Here is a 25,915-nt window from a genome sequence, read left to right as displayed (position 1 = left end):
AAGGACACGACCAATTTCCTTTCCCATCCATCCTTCATCCAATGGGACCGATTACCTGGCTGTTGGGTCCCTCCTCCAAATCAACCAACCAACCAACCTACTAAGCGACTGTAGTTCCTTTTGTATTTCACTTTCGATTATCTCAGTATCTGCCATTTCAACGTTTGTGCGTTGATTGAATGGAAGGACTATGTTACGATCTTACGCCGTGCAGTGTTGTGTAGAGGACAGATCAGGCTATGATCTGTTCTAATTCTCCAGCTGTGTGTTCATTATTTATTAACATCGAATAGACAGGATGTAAACGGTATAAGGCGCCAAAATTATACAGATGGTACATCTCGGTGTGCTTGACAAAAAAGTCTAATGACATTTTCTTGTATCTTGTACTTTATTTTTGTTTTATTAAAACCTAATGTTCGTAGGATAGATAGTATATGCATTTCTGTTTACGTAGTCAACCGACAGTACACGGCGTACCGAGCTTATTGCCTACAATGACGGGGCGGCCAGAGAAAGGCAACGAGCCGACCAGAGGATTGAAATCATTAGACGTGTACAACGACGTGGTGTGATAATCAGGTGGTACCGAAAAAAGGAATGTAAACGGTTTTTGGGTTGTCAAGAATGTGTAATTGTCTTTACGTGAATTGAATACAACCAGTCTGTTTCTCAACAAGTCGATAACGAAGGTCGTCGTAGTAGTAATGAGAAGCTAATATCAAACACAATGTATTTCCAGTAGTACAAATTCAATCAATCACCAAGTAGATAGTTGTGAATTAATTACAATCAACTGTTTCACCTTTTTACGGAAATGCCATAACTAATACTGAATTCACATTATTTTTCTTCTGTACAAAACATCGTAACGAAAAGAAAACCCATTAGTTCGTTTCCTCTTACACCAATACTACAAAAATTGTTCGAAATGACCACCATTCGTTTCTACACATGCTTCATTACGGCGAACCCAGTTTCGTCGTACTCGTTCACACACATGCACATTGGCCTTTATAGTATTGGCAGCATCTAAAATCATCTGCGTCAATTGGTCCACATTATTTACTGGCTCAGCATAAACAAGTTCCTTCATATGGCCCCAAAAGTAAAAATCCAGTGGACTTAAATCAGGGCTGCGTGCTGGCCATCGACGTGGACCCGAACGCCCGATCCATCGTCCTGGAAATCGACTATCCAAAAATCTGCGTTCTCTGTGACCAATGTGGGGTGGAGCACCATCGCGGAGGAACCACATGTTATGACGTATGCCTAACGGAATTTCTTCTAACAACGTTGTCAACAATGTTTCTAGAGGAAACGTTCGATAACAGTTACCAGTCAAACGTGCAGTAAAACATAGGGCCCAATAATGTAATTATCGAGCATACCCGCCCACACATTTACGGAAAATCGTCGCTGAAAATGTGTTGCCACTACGTGGCGAGGATTGTGTACACTCCACGTGTGCACGTTATGGAAATGAGTTATTCCGTCGCGAGTGAAACACGCTTCATCTGTGACGAGTATTTTGTTGACAAAATCATGCTGCGCACAGTGTAACAAAAACCACTCTGAGAATGCACGTCGTGGAGGGAAATCTTGTTCTTCCAGTGCTTGTACGCGTTGAATGTGGTAAGGCCGCAGACACTCCTCTTGCAAAGTGCGATGAACGACAGTGTGCGATATACCCACGTGGCGGGCGATGCTTCTAGTTCTCTGAGAAGGATCCTCCTGGATGCGGTCCAGCACTCTTTCCTCAGCTTCCAATGTACGATCGGCGCGTTGTGAGCCTCTGCCTTCTGCTCGGGGCAGTAAAGAGTCAGTATCTCTCAATCTAAGGAGATTAAATACGTACTCGTCAGTTGGATTCTGTCATGGGGTAACAAAAACGGAAAGCATATCAGAACAGAAGATACGTTTACGTTTCGCATACGGACGAAAATTTACAAAGGTGCAGATAACTACTGTACTTTATTAAGACGCAAATGCATAACAATCGCATACAAGTAGAGAATTACAATGACACAAACCTTTGGTGCACAGCAGCAAATGTCTTTCGTGCAGGAAGTCGTCGTTGGGGGAAGCGTTCTCGATAAATTCGTACAGCTGCCCTCGCAACACCTTTTGCTTCGCCATAATTAAATGCATATCCCATGCATCCCATTTACTATAGATCGCCTATAGTATATCTCCTTTCCATCCTAACAATTAACAGAGTTGCAATAACATCAGCACAGGTTACTCGCCCACTGTCGTCGCTCGGTGTATTACAATGACGCAGCCACTCAGGCCGCAGTTGCCTATGTGTTTACGATTTACGCTCGCGATGTCAATACGCACAGCGGGCAATAAGAGGAACCAATTGCTTACGTACGTGCACGGCCAAGTATCTACTTTTCCAAAACCTTTATCCTGAGACGAACTGTCTTTTTCTGGGTCAACCGTACGAAATACGTAAACATGTTACTATAATTTTTTGTCAAGCTTTGCGAGATGTGCCATCTGTATAATTTTGGCGCCTTATACCGTTTACACCCTCTATATTTAAGTGTTAGGAGGTCTTTTCGGAAAGTATTTGTATGGAGTGTAGCCATGTATGCTAATGAAAGATCGACGATAACCAGTTCAGACAAGAAGAGAATAGAAGCTTTTGAAATTTAATGCTACAGAAGAATGTTGAAGATTAGGTGGGTAGATCACGTACTCATGAGAAGGTACTGAATGGAATTGGGGAGACAAGAAACCCGTGGCGCAACTTGACCAAAAGAAGGGATCGACTGATAGGACACATTCTGAGCCATCAATGGATCAGAAATTTGGTGTTTGAGGGAAGTGTGACGTGTAAAAACTGTAGAGGGAGACTAAGAGACGAATACAGTAAACACGTTCAGAATCATGTAGGTTGCAGAAGTTAACTGCAGATGAACAGGCTCGCATAGGATAGAGTAGCATGGAGAGCTGCATCAAACCAGTCTCTGGACTGAAGCCCGTGACACCAACAACATGTTCATTATTAAAATTTTTATGACAAAGAAGGCATTACCATTGATCCACCCTCGTATACAGGGTGTTACAGAAAGGTACGGCCAAACTTTCAGGAAACATTCCTCACACACAAATAAAGAAAAGATCTTATGTGGACATGTGTCCGGAAACGCTTAATTTCCATGTTAGAGCTCATTTTAGTTTCGTCAGTATGTACTGTACTTCCTCGATTCACCGCCAGTTGGCCCAATTGAAGGAAGGTAATGTTGACTTGGGTGCTTGTGTTGACATGCGACTCATTGCTCTACAGTAGTAGCATCAAGCACATCAGTACGTAACATCAACAGGTTAGTGTTCATCACGAACGTGGTTTTGCAGTCAGTGCAATGTTTACAAATGCGGAGTTGGCAGATGCCCATTTGATGTATGGTTTACCACGGGGCAATAGCCGTGGCGCGATACGTTTGTATCGAGACAGATTTCCAGAACGAAGGTGTCGCGACAGGAAGACGTTCGAAGCAATTGATCGGCGTCTTAGGGAGCACGGAACATTCCAGCCTATGACTCGCGACGAGGACACCTGCAATGGACGAGGCAATTCTTCGTGCAGTTGACGATAACCCTAATGTCAGCGTCAGAGAAGTTGCTGCTGTACAAGGTAACGTTGACCACATCACAGTATGGAGAGTGCTACGGGAGAATCAGTTGTTTCCGTACCATGTACAGCGTGTGCAGGCACTATCAGCAGGTGATTGGCCTCCACGGGTACACTTCTGCGAATGGTTCATCCAACAATGAGTCTGTCAGTCCTCATTTCAGTGCAAATGTTCTCTTTACGGATGAGGCTTCTTTCCAACGTGAATAAATTGTAAATTTTCACAATCAGCATGTGTGGGTGATCAAATTGTAAATTTTCACAATCAGCATGTGTGGGCTGACGAGAATTGTCACGCAATTGGGCAATCACGTCATCAACACAGATTTTCTGTGAACGTTTGGGCAGGCATTGTTGGTGATGTCTTGATTGGGCCCCATGTTCTTCCATGGAGCACGTTATCATGATTTCATACGGTATACTCTACCTGTGCTGTAGAACATGTGCCTTTGCAAGTACGACACATGTGGTTCATGCACGATGGAGCTCCTGCACATTTCAGTCGAAGTGTTCGTACGCTTCTCAACAGCAGATTCGGTGACCGATGGATTGGTAGAGGCGGACCAATTCCATGGCCTCCACGTTCTCCTGACCTCAACCCTCTTGACTTTCATTTATGGGGGCATTTGAAAGCTCTTGTCTACGCAACCCCGGTAACAAATGTAGAGACTCTTCGTGCTCGTATTGTGGACGGCTGTGATACAATACGCCATTCTCCAGGGCTGCATCAGCGCATCAGGGATTCCATGCGACGGAGGGTGGATGCATGTATCCTCGCTAACGGAGGACATTTTGAACATTTCCTGTAACAAAGTGTTTGAAGTCACGCTGGTACGTTCTGTTGCTGTGTGCTTCCATTCCATGATTAATGTGATTTGAAGAGAAGCAATAAAATGAGCTCTAACATGGAAAGTAAGCGTTTCCGGACACATGTCCACATAACATATTTTCTTTCTCTGTGTGTGAGGAATGTTTCCTGAAAGTTTGGCCGTACCTTTTTGTAACACCCTGTATAGGTCTTATAGGTCTCTTGCATTTGCAGTCAACTTGGTTTCCTAGATTCGCAGGAGGCCTATTGCATCTCTTATGCTCATATTCCGCCTAAAATCAAAATGCGTTTTGTACGTGATGAGTAAAACCTTTCGCAAACACGCACATGCGAGAGCGCGCCCACACACACACACACACACACACACACACACACACATGGTGAAGGAGCGCCAGCGTGTTTTCCACGGGATAGCGTGTCGTGAGTGATTTCCCCCGTGGTCTAGGCAGGCACTGTGTGTGTTGCGGCCGTAGCTAGACCAGCAGCGCCTGCGTTTGCTCGCTATTCCCTCGCCGCCTTTCAGTCGCTGCCCCCTCCACCCTCCCCACCCTCTCCCTCCCCCATAGAGGTTCCGCTTCCAGCTGGCTGATTGCAGTAAACTCGTTACACAAAAACTCGTCTGTTTTTTTCTTTTTTTCTGTTTTTCTTTTTTACTTTCCTCTCTGAACCGGGACATCGGCAGCGCTGTTGTTGCCTGTGGATAATAATATTCCCTCCCTACTCCCTCAAAAAAATCCCTGCATTTTCCGGAAAATGGAAATGGCGACGATGCGGAAGGCATCTTTAGCGTGGTAAACACACGTGGCGTGAATGTACAGACAAAGTAAACATCCTCTGTGATCGTGAAGCGGGACGTCTAAACGGCTGCACCGCTCGAAAGGGGAGTCGAAGCGTTTACCTCACCGCTGTCTCTCATTGACATCAGTTGCGTCGACGGAGCTGTTGGCATTGTCTGTCGTCCTGTCACTCTTTTTGAACTCACCGACAGCTTCGAATTGCAACTGCGGCACCTATCCATCTCGACTTGTGTAGGTAAAGAAATCATGTACAACAGCGACAGTCTCGGGATATAATGTGATAGTATCTCCACCGTGAAGGCTTGGTTGTGATGACTATGGCTGTGACGCAGAACGTATGTATTCGTTTCCGATTAACGAATGACTGTACGAGACTTTCGTTGCTCACTGAAAACGTTTAGTTACTCGCACGCAATTCGGTCCCAATTCGGTTGTGTCGGTACTACTATCATTCGCTACCTTCAACGAACTCGCCTGAATTATGCTCCGCACACATCGAGCTGACAGATAGTTTCCTGATTCTTCCAATTTCTTATTATCTGAGGAGCAAAGTGTTCGTGACTCGAAGTAACCAATACGTATTATCGCTCGCCATCTCTTCTTTCACGCACGCAATTCTTGTCCGACTCGGGCAATGTCAACAGTATTCGTAATCCCCAAATTTCTTCCGCCCAGACATATTTCGCGCGTGGGATACAAGGCGTGAACGACTTGTGCGACAACTGTGTGCCTTCGAAATTTCTCAGTTGAGGCTACCGACGGGGAGATTATATTCATTACGAAGTGTTCAGTTCGATTATTGGCTCAAATGGCTCCGAGCACTATGGGACTTAACATCTATGGTCATCAGTCCCCTAGAACTTAGAACTACTTAAACCTAACCAACCTAAGGACATCACACAACACCCAGTCATCACGAGGCAGAGAAAATCCCTGACCCCGCCGGGAATCGAACCCAGGAACCCGGGCGCGGGAAGCGAGAACGCTTAGTTCGATTATTAAATTAACCTGAAATCTGAGATCAGTGGTGAGATTAATCCTACTTTACAACGAGTTGTTGTACTATATGTATGAGCTCACATTATTGGTGTCAAACTGCGTAGAGCTGAAAAGAAGTAAAGTTTTTGATATTACTATTATTATTATGTTTTGTAAACAGCCATGAAACAGACCAAAGTGTTATATCCATCGACAGCCATAGACGACATTTTATCTTGAGAACTGTGAAATGAAATCGGACAAAAATAAATAATTTAGCTGCGTTACCTCGTATGTCAGAATACCACTTTGGGCCATATCTATTTGGAATTTCCGCACTTTCATACATCGTGCCATTCGGTTATCGAAAAACAAATACCACTGCACGTATTTCCCAGCGGTAATGGCGTGTTTTAGGGGGTTTAAACATAACGACATTTAGTAACGACAGTAAAGAGTAACGAATACTTTATAACGGATATGTGGGTCAGCAATATCGAATACGTACTTCACGAAATTTATCCGTTACTTTTACAGCTACTGTAGTGACAGACTGAAGTGTAGCGTAGATCGAAGTTTAGATTAGGGCAGAAGGTGGCAATTTGGTTGTAAGTTGGCGAATCGAAGTAATGTGAATGAGAAGAAAAGGTTGTGCTAATACACCGAACTGTACCATAGACTAATACACTCCTGGAAATGGAAAAAAGAACACATTGACACCGGTGTGTCAGACCCACCATACTTGCTCCGGACACTGCGAGAGGGCTGTACAAGCAATGATCACACGCACGGCACAGCGGACACACCAGGAACCGCGGTGTTGGTCGTCGAATGGCGCTAGCTGCGCAGCATTTGTGCACCGCCGCCGTCAGTGTCAGCCAGTTTGCCGTGGCATACGGAGCTCCATCGCAGTCTTTAACACTGGTAGCATGCCGCGACAGCGTGGACGTGAACCGTATGTGCAGTTGACGGACTTTGAGCGAGGGCGTATAGTGGGCATGCGGGAGGCCGGGTGGACGTACCGCCGAATTGCTCAACACGTGGGGCGTGAGGTCTCCACAGTACATCGATGTTGTCGCCAGTGGTCGGCGGAAGGTGCACGTGCCCGTCGACCTGGGACCGGACCGCAGCGACGCACGGATGCACGCCAAGACCGTAGGATCCTACGCAGTGCCGTAGGGGACCGCACCGCCACTTCCCAGCAAATTAGGGACACTGTTGCTCCTGGGGTATCGGCGAGGACCATTCGCAACCGTCTCCATGAAGCTGGGCTACGGTCCCGCACACCGTTAGGCCGTCTTCCGCTCACGCCCCAACATCGTGCAGCCCGCCTCCAGTGGTGTCGCGACAGGCGTGAATGGAGGGACGAATGGAGACGTGTCGTCTTCAGCGATGAGAGTCGCTTCTGCCTTGGTGCCAATGATGGTCGTATGCGTGTTTGGCGCCGTGCAGGTGAGCGCCACAATCAGGACTGCATACGACCGAGGCACACAGGGCCAACACCCGGCATCATGGTGTGGGGAGCGATCTCCTACACTGGCCGTACACCACTGGTGATCGTCGAGGGGACACTGAATAGTGCACGGTACATCCAAACCGTCATCGAACCCATCGTTCTACCATTCCTAGACCGGCAAGGGAACTTGCTGTTCCAACAGGACAATGCACGTCCGCATGTATCCCGTGCCACCCAACGTGCTCTAGAAGGTGTAAGTCAACTACCCTGGCCAGCAAGATCTCCGGATCTGTCCCCCATTGAGCATGTTTGGGACTGGATGAAGCGTCGTCTCACGCAGTCTGCACGTCCAGCACGAACGCTGGTCCAACTGAGGCGCCAGGTGGAAATGGCATGGCAAGCCGTTCCACAGGGCTACATCCAGCATATCTACGATCGTCTCCATGGGAGAATAGCAGCCTGCATTGCTGCGAAAGGTGGATATACACTGTACTAGTGCCGACATTGTGCATGCTCTGTTGCCTGTGTCTATGTGCCTGTGGTTCTGTCAGTGTGATCATGTGATGTATCTGACCCCAGAAATGTGTCAATAAAGTTTCCCCTTCCTGGGACAATGAATTCATGGTGTTCTTATTTCAATTTCCAGGAGTGTATTTACGTCCGCGCCATATTTAAGCCACTTTACCGTATTTACACACTTTTCGTTATGGAGACTGAAACTGTGCGCCGCCAATTTCTTGCTCTCCTAGACGCATACCGTGACTCGGAGGTTATGTATGCCGATGGCTCGATGGTTGATGGCCATGTGGGGGTACGCTTATGCTCATGCGGACTATGTAGACCAGCGCTCCTTGCCGGAAGGCTGCAGTGTTTACACCGCAGAGCTCACAGCCATTCATTTTTCGTGCCCTTGAGCGTATTCGAACCAGCACTGGAGAGTCCTTCATTTGCAGTGACTCTCTGAGTAGTCTACAGGCTCTTGACCAATTATACCCAGGCCATCCCATTGTTGTTGCCATCCAGGAGTCCGTTCACGCTCTTGAACAGCGTGGTCGTTCGGTGGTGTTCATATGGGCCCCGGGACACGCTGGGATAGCGGGAAACGAACTCGCCGACGAGAGGCTATCCGCAAACTGGCGCTGGAGATCAGCCTCGCGGCAACTGATCTTCGATCGGTGTTGCGCCGTCGGGACTTTGGGATGTGGGGAGACGAATGGCGCACTCTGTCTGCACCCAACAAGCAGCGGCGAGTAAAGGAGACCACGACTGTGTGGGGTTCCTCCATGCGGGCGTCTCGTAGGGATTCTGTTGTTCTCTGTAGGCTCCGCATTGGTCACTCTTGGCTGACGCATGGTCATCTGCTGCGTCGAGAGGACCCCCCTAATTGTCGCTGTGGTGCAAACATGATGGTGGCCCACATGTTGTTGGAATGTCCTATTTTAACGGCCCTCAGGCGAACTTTTAATCTCCTGGGTGATTTAACATCTCTTTTAGGTGACAATGTCTCTATGGCAGATCGGGTTTTAAGTTTTATTCGCGCAAGCGGCTTTTATAGGTCCATCTAATTTTATTGCGTCATCCTCTTTTGTGCTGTATCTTTTACTTAGTTTTGTGTTGTAATTCGACTCCACCCTAATCTTTTAGGCTGGAGGTTTTAACGTGTTGCAGAGTGACTGGCTCATCCTTTTATTTTCGTGATCAGCCAGCCACGGTCCTCCGCTGTACAGTTTTAATTCTTTCTGCCTTTATTCTATATGTTGTTTTTGCTGCTGTGCTCCGTTTTCCATGTTGCCTTACCATTGACCTTGGGGCGTTTCTTCCCCCTGACAGGCGGATGGTTTCAATATGCTGTGTGTGTTTACGAAACAAGGGACCGATGACCATTGCAGTTTGGTCCCTTTAACCTTTAAAGCAACCAACCAACTGCGAGGTAAATTCAAAACAAACAAAAAAATGGTTCAAATGGCTCGGAGCACTATGGGACTCAACTGCTGAGGTCATAAGTCCCCTAGAACTTATAACTACTTAAACCTAACTAACCTAAGTACAACACATACATCCATGCCCGAGGGAGGATTCGAACCTGCGACCGTAGCGGTCGCGTGGTTCCAGACTGTAGCGCCAGAACCGCTCGGCCACCAACGGCCGGCTAGGTAAATTCAAAAAAACATATTAGATGTTAGACCGATCTTCGACATATTGATGCATATGATGTATATATGAAGAGCTTATTTCAATGGTGGTACAAGTCGATTACCTCCACTTTTCTGAGTTAATGATGCAAACAAACAGAAAGAAAGGTTCATCGCTAGCAAGAACCCATATGCTTGACTATTTCAGTGCTCACTTTAGGACTGTGTATCTCAAAATGAACAAAAATGGACTTGTACCACTATTCAAATGGCTCTGAGCACTATGGGACTTAACATCTATGGGCATCAGTCCCCTAGAACTAAGAACTACTTAAACCTAACTAACCTAAGGACATCACACACATCCATGCCCGAGGCAGGATTCGAACCTGCGACCGTAGCAGTCGCGCGGCTCCGGACTGAGCGCCTAGAACCGCTAGACCACCGCGGCCGGCCTGTACCACTATTGAAATAAGCCCTTCATATATAGAACATAAGAAGAAAAAAACAAAGAGGATCCACTACGTAAAGTTTACTCGGTCTTGCGGGACAGATTCAAGCAAATTGTATAAAGAACTGAATGGATAGATTCTAAGCAGTAACGCTTAGAATTATCTCCTTAGCCAGTAGTTTCCGCGTTCCTCCAGTACGTCAGCCTCAGAGAACTGATGCCGCCGTCATTTTTCTCCCTTCCTCCCTCCACTCACGAAAGGTGGGGAGGGACGGGGGGCCGGGAGGGGGGGGGGAGAAAGATTGAAGATTGTCGGTAAGCTTCTGTAATTTCTCGAATTTTCTCGTCGTCGTCATTTCGCCTGATGTATGAGGGAGGAAGTAATGTGTTGTCCGACTTTTCCCGGAAAGTGCTTTCTCAGAACTTCAGTTGTAAACCTCTCCGTGATGCACAACGCCTCTCGTGAACCATCTTGCCACGGATGTTTGTCGAGCACCTCTGCAACGCTGTCGCGCCGACTAAATGACCCTGTGACAAAACACGCCGGTCTTCCTATATATTCTCCATCTCTTCTGTTAGTACGCCAGTGGCCTTGCCGCAGTGGTAACACCGGTTCCCGTCACATCACCGAAGTCAAGCGCTAACGGGCTGGGCTAGCACCTGGATGGGTGACCATCCGTTGAACCGAGCGCTGTTGGCAAGCGGGGTGCACTCAGCCCTTATGAAGCGAACTCGGTTGAGAAGTAGCGACTCCGGTCTTGTAAACTAACATACGGCCAGGAGAGCGGTGTGCTGACCACATGCCCCTCCGTATCCGCATCCAGTGACGCCTGTGGGCTGAGGATGACACGGCGGCCGGTAGGTACCGTTGAGGCTTCGTGGCCTGTTCGGGAGGAGTTTTTTTTCTTTTATTAATACGGCCTGGTAAGCGTCACGGACTCATGAGCAATTTAAGAAATCGGTCGTGCAAGTGTTTGAAAGCCACTTATTTCGTAGTTTAACTACCCTTTTTTGATATTCTTCGGTCATTAATCCTAGGTACTTGGACGCAGTAGTTGTTCACAGCGGTTGGTTTCCAACAGAACGACAGAACAGCTGCGGATTTCCTCGCCTATTTACGCACAATACGCTACATTTAGCGGCAGCTACCAGTCCCTGCACTAATTCTCGATACAATATCCAGCAAAATCATACGCAGAAATGTAATGCCGTCAAACGGGGTGATTTCGGACGGTTTTGTCGTTATTTTGATTGTAACTTTGGTATATATTGTTAGATTCAATTGAATGTTATGGAAGTGGTAGGGTATATGTGTAACGAATAAAATATCCCAGAACCAGAAAGTGTATGTGTAGATATATTTATGTGAGGCAGTTAAAGTGTCCGAAGTCACCCCATGGATTAGGGTGATTTCGGACACATGTGTTTTTTAAATATCTGTCCGAAGTTACAGTATATAGACGGCGAATTCGGACAGTTACTGCCTTTTTTTAAATTCTACATGCTTTTTATTTGATTTTGGTGACATTTTACACATTTTAAGGTAGCTCTTTCTTACAAATAAGTGATACGGAATGATATAATGAATTTTATATATTACAGATAAGTTTTGCACGAGCTCATTTAATATTTTCGGTTAAGCGAACAGAAAGATCTTCTGTCGTTTGAGGAATAAATGCACCCATTCTTCTCCTGGCAAATTATTACGAAATTTCTTCTCTTTTCGGTCAGATTTATCAAGGTAGCCTTTAACTAAATATCTAATATCCAATTTAGTGAAGGGAATTCCCCAATTTGCAGCCCTCAAGATACCTTGCTTCAACATTTCTTCTCCTTCTTTATTTATCACTGGCTGTCCTCCCATTTTTTTCGGATGTGCTTCTTGCACTTTACTTTGTAGGGTTGATTTAGGTATACCATACAAATCTCACGCTTTTCTGTACGATAATTTGCCACTATGAATATCACAAACAGCTTTATCTAGAAGTTCCGGGTCATAATTACACCGTACTGTTGCACCTCTCCTGCTCTTATACGTTCTTGGCACTGTCCGAAGTCACCCCACACAGTACACAGTTATACAAAAACCGTCGTTATTTTATAACCTTGCACAAGAAACTCGACAAACTTGTACAGAAATGGTCTCAATGCTGTTAGCTACTGAGCGCACCGGCAATTACGGTTGCAATAACTTCGCGCTCGGCGCAACAATAGAAAGTTTCCACTTTACGATAATGCATGGATTTTTAACACTGAGACTGGTCGTCAATTATTCACCTAGGGAAACATTTGTGAATAAATGTTTGACGTTTTGTTTTGTGAAACTGAAACCTTGCGTAGAACAAAAGTAAATGGTCGCAGACTATGTATTTCACACATGTCCAAAATTATCACTGCGAAAAGAATGTGACGGAGTACGCCTGTAGAGCCATGTATCTAACTGCCAAAAGGCTATCGTTTCAGATGCAAAATTTTACTCTTAGCGGATAGCGTTGAGCTTAATGTCAATGCTGGACGAAGCTTTCAGAAAGAGGTCATAAATTTTACGGTGAAATATTGCTTTTTTTAACATGAAGAGAGCTATCAGAATGTTGGTTTATATCTGAAATAACGTGCACCTCAATGAAACTTCGATGTCGACAGGAGTTTGACGCCTTCAAAATAAGCACGAAGAGATGTCTTGGTCTGTAGCATATTCTGTTAACATATTCTGTTAACGTTACCCACGAACCTGCAGGTTATTTTGAAACGTGAAAGCAAAGCGTGTTTGTTTGTTTATAAAACAAAGTTGCCAGAGGGAAGTTTCCCATTAAGGCAATGAGATTATGATCGATCTGTATGCAGCCCGTCACGGTTCCTGCCACCTTGTAACTAGCGAGGGCGGCAGTGGCGGCCCTGCTAGTGCAAAAGCGACCCATGCGACCCAGCTACCACCTACCGCTACAAACGTCACAAAGACGTAGATCTCCCGAACGCTGTTGAAGCATACGGGGTGGCCATTAATAAAACCGAAAACGAGGTACGGAATCCCGACAGGAAATGGAAGAAGAAACGTCTTATGAACCTGTGTCCAGAAATGCATCGTTGCCGCGTTGGATGGTGCTGGCAAATGAAAACGCTTCTGACCACGTGCCATGTGTTCTTTGTGTGTTGTACGCTGTGTGATTGACTCAGCGCACTGTAAGCAATAGAGTGGTCCGGTGTTCATGCTTCAAATCGTTCAAATGGCTCTAAGCACTATGGGATTTAACACCTGAGGTCATCAGTCCCCTAGACTTAGAACTAATTAAACGTAACTAACGTAAGGACATCACACACAACCATTCCCGACGCAGGATTAGAACCTGCGACCGTAGCAGTCGAGCGGTTCCGGACTGAAGCGCCTAAAACCGCTCGGCCACCGCGGCCGGCCGAGATGTATACACAGCTTTCTAACTTAGTCTTATTGTGTTCAGTCTTTAATAAGATTGTACCTCTTAGTATGTACATTATGACAGCATTTTAAAATGTTAAGTTCCTTCAGTAATTAGGCTGCGTCAAACACTGAGAATCCAATGATGCACCTGGAAGTCGTTATACAGGGTGTTACAAAAAGGTACGGCCAAACTTTCAGGAAACATTCCTCACACACAAATAAAGAAAAGATGTTATGTGGACATGTGTCCGGAAACGCTTAATTTCCATGTTAGAGCTCATTTTAGTGTCGTCAGTATGTACTGTACTTCCTCGATTCACCGCCAGTTGTACCAATTGAAGGAAGGTAATGCTGACTTGGGTGCTTGTGTTGACATGCGACTCATTTCTCTATAGTACTAGCATCAAGCACATCAGTGTTCGTACGCTTCTCAACAACAGATTCGATGCCCGGTGGATTGGTAAAGGCGGACCAATTCCATGGCCTCCACGCTCTCCTGACCTCAACCCTCTTGACTTTCATTTATGGGGACATTTGAAAGCTCTTGTCTACGCAACCCCGGTACCAAATGTAGAGACTCTTCGTGCTCGTATTGTGGACGGCTGTGATACATTACGCCATTCTCCAGGGATGCATCAGCGCATCAGGGATTCCATGCGACGGAGGGCGGATGCATGTATCCTCGCTAACGGAGGACATTTTGAACATTTACTGTCACGCTGGTACGTTCTGTTGCTGTGTTTCCACTCCATGATTAATGTGATTTGAAGAGAAGTAGTAAAATGAGCTCTAACATGGAAAGTAAGCGTTTCCGGACACATATCCACATAACATATTTTCTTGATTTGTGTGTGAGGAATGTTTCCTGAAAGTTTGGCCGTACCTTTTTGTAACACCCTGTATAGGCAACCAGAAACTGGGTTCAAATGGCTCTGAGCACTATGGCACTTAACTTCTGAGGTCATCAGTCCCCTAGAACATAGAACTACTTAAGCCTAACTAACCTAAGGACATCACACACATCCATGCCCGAGGCAGGATTCGAACCTGCGACAGTAGCGGTCGCGCGGCTCCAGACTGTAGCGCCTAGAACCACTCGGCCACTACGGCCGGCCCAGAAACTGGGGCCGAGCACCATGCATCGTGTTAGCCATTCAGTAATGCACGCTGTCCAGTCACGTCGATGTTACAGTCTGTCAAAACGTTGAATGGCACCTTTTGCAGGGCTGTCGTGCAGGAAGTGTCAGTGAAGTTCTGAAAGGTACTGACAGGGTGTTGAGCCATACAGTACTGTGGCCAGCTGCGCTAGGTTTCTCAGTTGAGGATCCAAGGCACGAACAGCACGACGGAGGTGGTCCCACAGATTGTCGACTGGGTTTAAACCCGGGGAGTTCTTGGTCAGGAGAGTACGGTAAGCTAGTTCAGGTACTTTTCGAACCACTCACGTACACTGAGGGCAGTGTGACACATTGCATTGTCTTGCTGGCAGACGCCATCGAATCGTGGAAGAACAAACTGCACATTGTAGTGAACGTGGTCCCCAAGGAAAGACGCATATATGTGTTGATCCATTGTGCCTTCCACGAAAATCATTCTAGAGGCCGTAGCACTCCCTCCTCGGACCTGGACCCTTATACGACAGCTGCTGCATGGTGTATGCTTCCAGACGTTGCCCGCCGATGCAGCATAAAACGGACGTCCAATAACTGTGTTGGTGTCCATATTCCAGTCTTTAGTCACCAATGATGACCAGTCATCACTGTTGCAGGAACCAGATGCCTGACGTGGCCGGCCGCAGTGACCGAGCGGTTCTAGGCGCTACAGTCTGGAGCCGCACGACCGCTACGGTCGCAGGTTCGAATCCTGCCTCGGGCATGAATGTGTGTGATGTCCTTAGGTTAGTTAGGTTTAAGTAGTTCTACGTTCTAGGGGACTGATGACCTGAGCAGTTAAGTCCCATAGTGCTCAGAGCCATTTTGAACCAGATGCCTGATGCGGTGGTCCATACTCAGCACTGTTCGCTGAACGGTCGTTGAGGAGACACTGTTTGTAGCCCATTGGTTCAGGCAGGCGATCCATTGCTCAACAGTTGCACGACTGTTTCCCCTGTACACGTCTCAGCAGCCACAGCTGCGACGGCGCCGGTTTTGGAAAGTGCCATTTTGCCACGCACAGTATACTGCTGTCTGGGAGTGGTTATTGCACATTGACTTCGAACGTAGGAAGTGATTGGACTCTGTAGGTGATAAAGATATTTAGCCACTGTAGTACACATTATCGGTGGTTGAGACACACAGTGGTTACGGTTACTACAAGCCACACCAGAAGTTGGGAAACGGGGCCAAATTTCTAGTAGTTTACTGTCGATTTGAGATTTTCACAAACAAATGTTTTATTGATATCTTACAGAAACTAGCAGTACGGCAATAACAACTTTTCAAAACACGCCGCTAAGAGCAATCAAGTTTTAAAAAATTTAAAGAACATTAGTAAACAATATACTAAAGTAAATAAAGAACTTTGTTAATAAAGTTTCAAAAATGGCTCTGAGCACTATGCGGCTTAACTTCTGAGGTCATCAGTCGCCTAGAACTTAGAACTAATTAAACCCAACTAACCTAAGGACATCACACACATCCATGCCCGAGGCAGGATTCGAACCTGCGACCGTAGCAGTCGCACGGTTCCAGACTGTAGCGCCTAAAACCAGTCGGCCACTCCGGCCAGCGTTAATAAAGTACAGTGAGGTAGTAAAGCTACCAACACCGCCATTAAAAAAATTAAACAGGGGTGAGCAAACACGATTAATGACAATAAAAGGAAATTGCAAACTTCGTGGAATTTAAAAAAAATTTAAACAAAAGTGTCCTGGAATATCATTAGAACATAACAGATATGACGGACCCGTGTAAGGCGGCCACAAATCACCCACTCAGGGATGCTCAGGCTAGGCAGAATACCGTAAACCCAGTTGCCACTCTCAGGCTGGTTACTGCACCGACTTTTAGCCAACGAAAACTTGTAATAAGATGGCTTTACTTGCTGACAGGATTAGAGCTAACCTCGTGCAAGAAAACATTACACGACACAGTCCTGAATGAGCGAAGACATGATCAGTATTGGAACAAGGCCGGTCCCATTCCATAGCCGGTACCATTCCAAAGTACCGTTATCCATGATGGCGGCCATGGCGTCAGAGACACACCCCCCCCCGCCTACATATACGCGCTAGGCATGAAATGTTTTCATAACACCGCCACCATTCCAAAGCACTGTTATTCGACAACAACAAGGTCGCACCCAGTGTATCCACCACGTGGTGCGTGTCTAGTCCCTATTGCCGTGGCGCGGTGCGAGAGAGAGAGAGAGAGAGAGAGATAGCGTCATCTCTCTGTGTCACAACCCCGCGCTTACATGCACGCGCTAGGCAGGACCTATACAAATCAGTGCACGGTCCACCTCACTCTCACACTGCTCGTATACTTCGTTCGTCCAGTACTTGTCACGTCTTCGTAATTAAACGTGCAAAAATGAAGCGTTCACGATCCGCCAGCGGCAGCAGCAGCAGCAAACGTGCTCACGTGGACGAAGTTCCCTCGTGGTTCTCGTCTGCTGTCCCGCTCGTCGTCAGTTGGCCAGTCACCGCCACAAAGTGTAACTGCACTCACTAAGGATACGATATTTTATACGTGATTACTTATTGCCTAAGCAACTTCCTCTTACGTCATCACGTACAATACATTACAATTATTTTACAGAAATACATTTCTTAAACAAAATTTTCAAAACAAAATTATAAAAACAATCATGATGGTCTGTTCCTGTGGATAAAATAAACGTTTATTAATTTAGTCATCCCATCACCACATGGTCTCTAACTACTAATTTCTCTATTTCTACTTTCTACAGTTGACGTCAACATGCTACTAATACATGCCGTGACCTTTTATAGTAAACTCCTTTCCCTGGCGTCGCTCAGTTGCTGCTATTATCTGCGAACAATTAAAAACATTTGTTGCACATTATTGTAGGTTACTGTAACTCCGAATTTCTCCGATACCCCTTTGATGTTGTGCTTGTTTGACTGGTTATGGCATTGGTCTTCCGCTCCTAGTCTGCTTCTGTCTGTAACGGTAGGCTCAATTCAACGTCATGCTTATCTGTTGAGCAAAACAAGAGTTAGTTTTGCACGTTACAGCAAGTAAAAATCAGTGATAGTGGTCAAGGTTCATGGCTGGACTTGAGAGCATCTATCTTTTGTGGTGACCTTCATTATCATCCTTTAAACTGACTGGCGTGTTGTTTTAGCGTCTCTGCTTAACTCAAATAGTTAAGCCCAGACTCGGCTAGCGTCGCTAATACGTCTCTACAACACTCCTACGGCCCAAATCATCAATAAGCTCTGTCGATCACGCTATTGCGTGCGACCAGCCACCTGATTTACGTCTTTCTATGACGGCTCAAAACTCGCCTTTTCACACAACATCCTCATCGCACCCATTACGAATTATCCATGTTTGGTGCGTCCCTATCGCCTAATTTAGATTGACTGGCCACCGGATAGTCGTTTTGATCACCGTACTCACACTATCAACACAATTGAGATAACATGTGCGTCTCGAACACTACTGCGTCGGACAGACCACCTCATAATTATCACCCGAAACACCCACAATCGCCATACGCCGATAACGCAACGGGTGGGTCCTGAACACTAACGCGTCGGACATCATACCCTGCACTCGTCTCAAGAAACGCAACACATTCGGTGGGACGCAATATCCACCTACCACATCACAACACGCTCAACACACCCCAAATCCATCCACCACAGATCCAGATTTTATCCTGAAAGCTCTCCTGTCCAATAGCCTTGCCATAAAATTTTGTATAGGAAGTTATCTACATAAGATAACCCCTTCTATCATTAATCTAATACTTCTAAATATTGTTTGTGTCATAGCTGAAGCAAATTTTCTATACTAAGCGACCCAGTGGTCACCATACAACAAAATTTATCATCAAACACATAATATACACACAATCCATACCAAAATAAGACAAGCACATGAAAATAGAAAATAAATACACACAACATAAAACAAATAATCACAAAACACAAATAAAACACTGCCTATACTAATACAAATAAACATCGCCAACAAATCACAAAAATCTAATCTAATTATACACTACTTTGTTCCCGGCCGCGTTCTTCCGCTGCCGAGTGTGCCGCCCTAGTCATTCTTGTCTGTTTTGCGCAGTTTGCGTACGGCCAGGGTTCGTCGGACGTATTTCGATTATTTGTGCAGGCTCTGGATTGCGGTCTTCAATCGCTCTCCAGTTGTGCACTGGTTGATCCCTTCCATTTTGATTGGCTGGTTTCCAGTTATTTTTACCCTGGTTCCGCCTACGTTCGTGTGGCGGAAAATGTTTGTCCTCTATTATCGCGCCACTGTGGGTTGTTTCCCCTATTGTTACCGTTACCGGCATAGTTAATCCTCATCTGGTTTCTGTTTCTCTCTATATTCGCGTCTTGGCCTTCCTCATGCGGTCCCCTTTGCTTCTTCTTCTCACGCACCTGCTGGTCGTTATAGGCAAACTCCAGTTCCCTAAGAATGCCCTTAAATGCTTCTACTTCATTTCCGCATCTGCCAGCTAGCGTCTGCTGATATGTAAGTGGCAACTTCATATAGCATACGCGTATAATCTCCCCAAGGCTGCACGGTTCGTCCAGATACTGATTCTTTTTCAGCATGTTCTATAAAAATTTCACAACACTTCGGAAACCTGAGCTCTCGAAGTCGCGTGTCATGAGGATTTCTTCTTTAATTCTGTTTTGGGTCTCCTTTGACCAATATCTGCTCATAAATGCGTCGCGGAACTCTTGGTATGTTCTGCAACCTTTAGCAACACTACGCATACTTTCCGCTGATGCACCTTCCAAGTGCGCACACACAAAGTCAAGTTTGTACATTAACGGCCACTGTGGTGGTAACGTTAGATCAAACTGCCCAATGGAAGTTTTTGGATGTAACGTATTATTATCATCCTTATAGTGCTGGAACTTGTGTACCGACAGAAAGTGTTTATAATCAAACTGCCTAGTTTCATCTTTATGCTGTGGCGTTTCGATGTTTTCATAAACTACCTCCGTGTGCGCCTCCTGGATATCCTGTGGCTCTTGCAAGTGCGAGGTGGATCGCCTAAGCGGGTAGCAATTGCTTGCGCCAGTTGTTCTGCTACTGAACTCCGCCTCCGGCAAATCACTTACTACACGCGATACCTCCGTACGTGTGCCTCGCGGTTCATAGCTGTCATGACGTTCTAACGGTCTGGTTTCCAGCATGCGTGCTTCATTATCACGTCGGTTCACAACTCCTGTGACAGATACTGTGTCCCGTTGCCGTACTTCCGAGGTTACCTCTTCCGTGGATACTGTCTGAAAATCGGCTCCAGTTTGTCCTGTATTTGTAGAAGTTCTGTCGACTGACAGTGCCTCTACCCTGCTCTCGATTTGTCGTTTAAATTCGGCAAATTCTGCCATCAGTGGTGCCTCTGCGGCTTCCTCCTTCCTGCTCGACACGGTTTCTTCAATCTTTTTCACTCGTGTCTGCCGCATATTTATAACAGTTTTGCCGACCTTGGTCTTGTTCTCTGTGACCTCCCTCGTTTCTCTCGCTATTCTCTTGGCTCTCCGCGCAATTAATTTCACCTCATTGGCGGTTCTTTTCGCTTCGGCTATCTCTCGCTCTAACTTCTCGCGCAACGCTTTTACGTCATCCTTCACACCGCATGTTTCACGCTTTATGATCGCAAGCTGCGCCCGGGTTTCCTTTCTACACTTCTGTATGCTGCTGTGTGTTTCTTCGCTGATTCTTTCCAGACTAGCTTGCCTCTCCATTCTACACGTTTAAATTCTTTCCTGCATCACTTTCGTACTAGCGTCTATCTTCTGCATCATAGGCTCCAAGAATCCAGCGATACCTGAACCGTCTACCGCCAAGTCTCCCCTTTCCGCATGATAACTACTGTCATGACTTGCAGGTGATCCCCTGCTCATTTTTCCGTCTCCTGTCGAGTAAAGTCCAAACCCTGCTCGGTACGATCAACCAACAAGAAGCATGAATTTACTTATAACCTACGACAAAATAGCCAAACAATTAAACTGCCAAAACTACACCTCCCATCGGGCAGTAACGAGAGGAGCCGGAAAGATCACTGTCTTCAATTATACCGGTGCCGGGGACAGGAAAGCCGGTCGCCGGAGGTCACAAGGCAGAAGAGACGCTGGTTACGCAAACTTACTACTTAATGATTAAACCTTCCACTAACTTAACTTGCAATAATGCTCGAACAGGCAGTACACGACCTCCGATGGCAAGGACCCACACATCCGACCGCGCACGCGTCGCCAGCGCACCCAACACGCCACGGTCACGTGACAACACGCTCTGTCACCAGAGTTCCCGTCTTCTCTGCAACGTTGACGGGTAGTGACCGCTCCTTCATGTTAGGTGTCTCCTTTTTAAACTCCAGTGTTGAAACGGAGGATTTAAAGAAGCTTGTTAACGTCACACCGAGGCGAAATGAACAGCAACTACTCGTGGGGCGATTCTGTATACAACCAACACGCGGGGAGCTCTTCCGTCAACTCGACCCGCTCGTTACACACCACCGAGATACATCACGTGGCGACTCGGTACAACCCACCACGCCTGCTTCGCGCTGGAGAGGCCACTGCCCTCCCGTGTCCACCACACTCTCTCTGCGCGCTACGCCCCTACTTCCGCGCCACCACACGAGGTTACAACCGGTCAAAAATCTCACTTCCTCCATAGCAGTTTCCCGGAAGCAAAAACGCAGATATCGATAGCAGAGGGAAAAGACAACCAAGCACACACTTAATGACAGAAAACATATCAAACAAACATGTCAGGGGAAGAAAAGGAAAACCAATGCAATCTAAACACAAGGTGTAGCACGAGTCGATACACGGCTCAGTGGTATAAAGCAAACACGTCAAGTATTACGTTGTAGAAGCGACAACGACAGATTCCCGGGTATGTCGAAGTCTTCTACGGAGAGTCAGAAGCAGAGAGAGTTGTCCGATGTGACCCTCGCCACACCGTCGCCAGTTACAAAGCCAACAGCTGGAGAGTGACGGGCGGCAGTGGACGCAATGACGACGCCACTAAGAAGGGGAGGCCATGCCGTTTGGAAGGCGGATTTACTTAAAACTGCGTGCACTCGTAGTACTCCGTTAGGACAACAAAATGTATAAGAGGTAGCGCATACTTCTCAAGCATTAATGAGAAAATCGCAAGATAATTTCGGTTGTCCAATATACAGCGTGTTACAAAAAGCTACGGCCAAACTTTCAGGAAACATTCCTCACACGCAAAGAAAGAAAATATGTTATGTGGACATGTGTCCGGAAACGCTTACTTTCCATGTTAGAGCGCATTTTATTACTTCTCTTCAAATCACATTAATCATGGAATGGAAACACACAGCAACAGAACGTACCAGCGTGACTTCAAACACTTTGTTACAGGAAATGTTCAAAATGTCCTCCGTCGCATGGAATTCCTGATGCGCTGATGCAGCCCTGGAGAATGGCGTATTGTATCACAGCCGTCCACAATACGAGCACGAAGAGTCTCTACATTTGGTACCGGGGTTGCGTAGACAAGAGCTTTCAAATGCCCCCATAAATGAAAGTCAAGAGGGTTGAGGTCAGGAGAGCGTGGAGGCCATGGAATTGGTCCGCCTCTACCAATCCATCGGTCACCGAATCTGTTGTTGGGAAGCGTACGAACACTTAGACTGAAATATGCAGGAGCTCCATCGTGCATGAACCGCATGTTGTGTCGTACTTGTAAAGGCACATGTTCTAGCAGCACACGTAGAGTATCCTGTATGAAATCATCATAACGTGCTCCACTGATAGTAGGTGGAAGAACATGGGGCCAAATCAAGACATCACTAACAATGCCTGCCCAAACGTTCACAGAAAATCTGTGTTGATGACGTGATTGCATGATTGCGTGCGGATTCTCGTCAGCCCACACATGTTGGTTGTGAAAATTTACAATTTGATCACGTTGGAATGAAGCCTCATCCGTAAATGGAACATTTGCACTGAAATGAGGATTGACACATTGTTGGATGAACCATTCGCAGATGCGTACCCGTGGAGGCCAATCAGCTGCTGATAGTGCCTGCACACGCTGTACATGGTACGGAAACAACTGGTTCTCCCGTAGCACTCTCCATACAGTGACGTGGTCAACGTTACCTTGTACAGCAGCAACTTCTCTGACGCTGACATTATGGTTATCGTCAACTGCACGAAGAATTGCCTCGTCCATTGCAGGTGTACTCGTCGTTCTAGGTCTTCCCCAGTCGCGAGTCATAGGCTGGAATGTTCCGTGCTCCCTTAGACGCCGATCAATTGCTCCGAACGTCTTCCTGTCGCGACACCTTCGTTCTGGAAATCTGTCTCGATACAAACGTATCGCGCCACGGCTATTGCCCCGTGCTAATCCATACATCAAATGGGCATCTGCCAACTCCGCATTTGTAAACATTGCACTGACTGCAAAACCACGTTCGTGATGAACACTAACCTGTTGATGCTACATATTGATGTGGTTGATGCTAGAACTGTAGAGCAATGAGTCGCATGTCAACACAAGCACCGAAGTCAACATTACCTTCCTTCAATTGGGCCAACTGGCGGTGAATCGAGGAAGTACAGTACATACTGACGAAACTAAAATGAGCTCTAACATGGAAATTAAGCGTTTCCGGACACATGTCCACATAACATCTTTTCTTTATTTGTGTGTGAGGAATGTTTCCTGAAAGTTTCGCCGTACGTTTCTGTAACACCCTGTATACCTGTGCGTGGCCCTTCTTGCGAGGAAGCAGCGACAGCCGAGCGGGTAACGTTCAAGCCCCGTAATCGCTGGATCGCTTTCTTTACTATTTATATTACGATTGATATAATGGGAAAATATGTGTAATCGGATGAACTTTTATTAATTTACAATGTTATTTGGCAGTCTATATAATTTTTTATTATCACATATAATATAATATTCAAAAATATCGACTAGTAAACGACCAAACGCGTAAAGTGATACTGAAAATGTACGCTTGTCCGTGATTTGAGAAATCCCTTATACCTGGAAGAAGCCCGAAACTACTTGTTACCTCCAAGTTTTGACCGGCACAGACGGCTTTCGAAAGCTGTACAATTAATCGTCGCTTTCGACATTACGAGTACAATGGCAGGATGGTATTTTTCGTAAAAACATGGAAAACAAAGTTAAACGGCACCAGCTGCATTGAATAAATGTTGTTTCCTCATACCAAAAGTCTTGTGAGGTTTTCCGTGGAAAAACAAACCTCGTTAACCTTTTCTAAAACATCTCTTTCAGCCGATAATTTGGAAGCAAACCATGCATAACGCAGCATTTCCTCAAATATCAGCGCTGCTAATTGATCTTGCAGTATCGAGTGTATTTTAATAGCGTCTTCACGAGAAGCAATTTCTCGTTCTTTTTCGATCAAGTACGAACAATTTTGAAGACACGGACAAGCATACATTTTCAGTATAATTTCGGTCGTTTACTAGTCGATAGTTATGAATATTATATTGTTTGTGATGATAAAAATTTGTAGACTGCCAAACAACATCGTAAATTTAATAAAAGTTCCTCCGATTACACGTATTTTTCCCATTATATCAACTGTAATGTAAATAGTGAAGAAAATGACTGTGCTAGAAATAAAAAATACTGACGAACGGGACTCGATCCAGCGATTACGGGGCTTGAACGCTACCCACTGGGCTGCCTCCGCTTCATGGTAAAAATGGCCACGCGCAGGTATACAGGGTGAAAAGTATTTAAACCGACAAATTCTGGGAGGTTGTAGGGGACATCAAAACAAATATTTTTTCCTAATGTCATTTTTTCCTATGAGGATTATTTAAACCGGTTGAGGCTGTATTACGCTCTTCAGTTGTTAGAGGGTGTATTACAGTCTTCAGTTATAGGCAACTGCTGTCCACCAGTGTAGTAGTGCATTGTCTCTGTTTACTAACGGAGCGATACACCTGGAGTGAGTACACTGACAAGCTTGGTGCGTACTACGTAGCGCACCACAACGGACGAGCTGCACAGCGGGTTTATCAACAATATCTTAATCGCCGTATCCCGCATCATACGACCTTTGCTGCTGTGTACCAACGTCTGCGTGAGACCGCGTCATTTAGCAGATTACCTGGACAGGGACGCCGTCGCACGGTAAGAACGCTGCAATTTGAGGAAGCTGTCTTGCAGCATGTGGAGCGGGAACCTTCACTCAGCACTCGTGCAACTGCACGTAACATGGGGACAAACAGACGAACAGTCCTTCGAGAGCAATTGTTACGTCCATTTCACTTACAGCGTGTCCACAACCTGGAACCAGTTGATTATCCACCCAGAGCACAGTTTTCGCAGTGGTACCTGGGACACTGAAATGCATCCTACATTTCCATCCTCTGTCTTCAACATACAGTATTCGCATGTTTGGAATGAGGATAACCCACATGCCACAGTTACTAGCGCTCATTAAGTGCGGTGCTTCGTCAAAGCGTGGGTCAGTGTTGTTGGGGACTGTTTAACTGGGCCGTATCTGCTACCTAGGCCATAAAATGGCAGGCACTATTACAATTTTCTTGCCAGAGCATTGCCAGAATTGCTGACAACGTCCCGCTCCCTACAAGAAAACGCATGTTGTTTCAACATGACGGGGCGCCGGCACATTTCAGTCGTCGTGTGCGTCCATTCCTGGACCGACGGTTCCCAGGAACGTGGATTGGCAAAGGTGGTCCTGTACCATGGCCTGCTCGATCGCCAGATGTGTCCCCTCTGGACTTTTTTGTTGGTTTAATTAATTTGTCGCCAGAGAAATCTTCCTCTACCGGTTTAAATACTCCTCATAGGAAAAAAATGCATTTGGGAAAAATATTTGTTTTGATGTCCCCTACAGCCTCCCAGAGTTTATCGGTTTAAATACTTTTCACCGTGTATATTTCACGACCGAAATTATATTGCGCTTTTCTCAATAAAAATATAGATTTAGAAAAGGCTTTTGACGGAGTTCAGTGGAACAAGCTGATGGATATCTTGAACAGGAAAGGAGTAGATTGGAAAGA

This window comes from Schistocerca nitens, chromosome 12, assembly GCF_023898315.1.
Source record: "Schistocerca nitens isolate TAMUIC-IGC-003100 chromosome 12, iqSchNite1.1, whole genome shotgun sequence".
Classification (NCBI taxonomy): Eukaryota; Metazoa; Arthropoda; class Insecta; order Orthoptera; family Acrididae; genus Schistocerca; species Schistocerca nitens.
Note: the sequence above shows the minus strand (reverse complement) of the source record.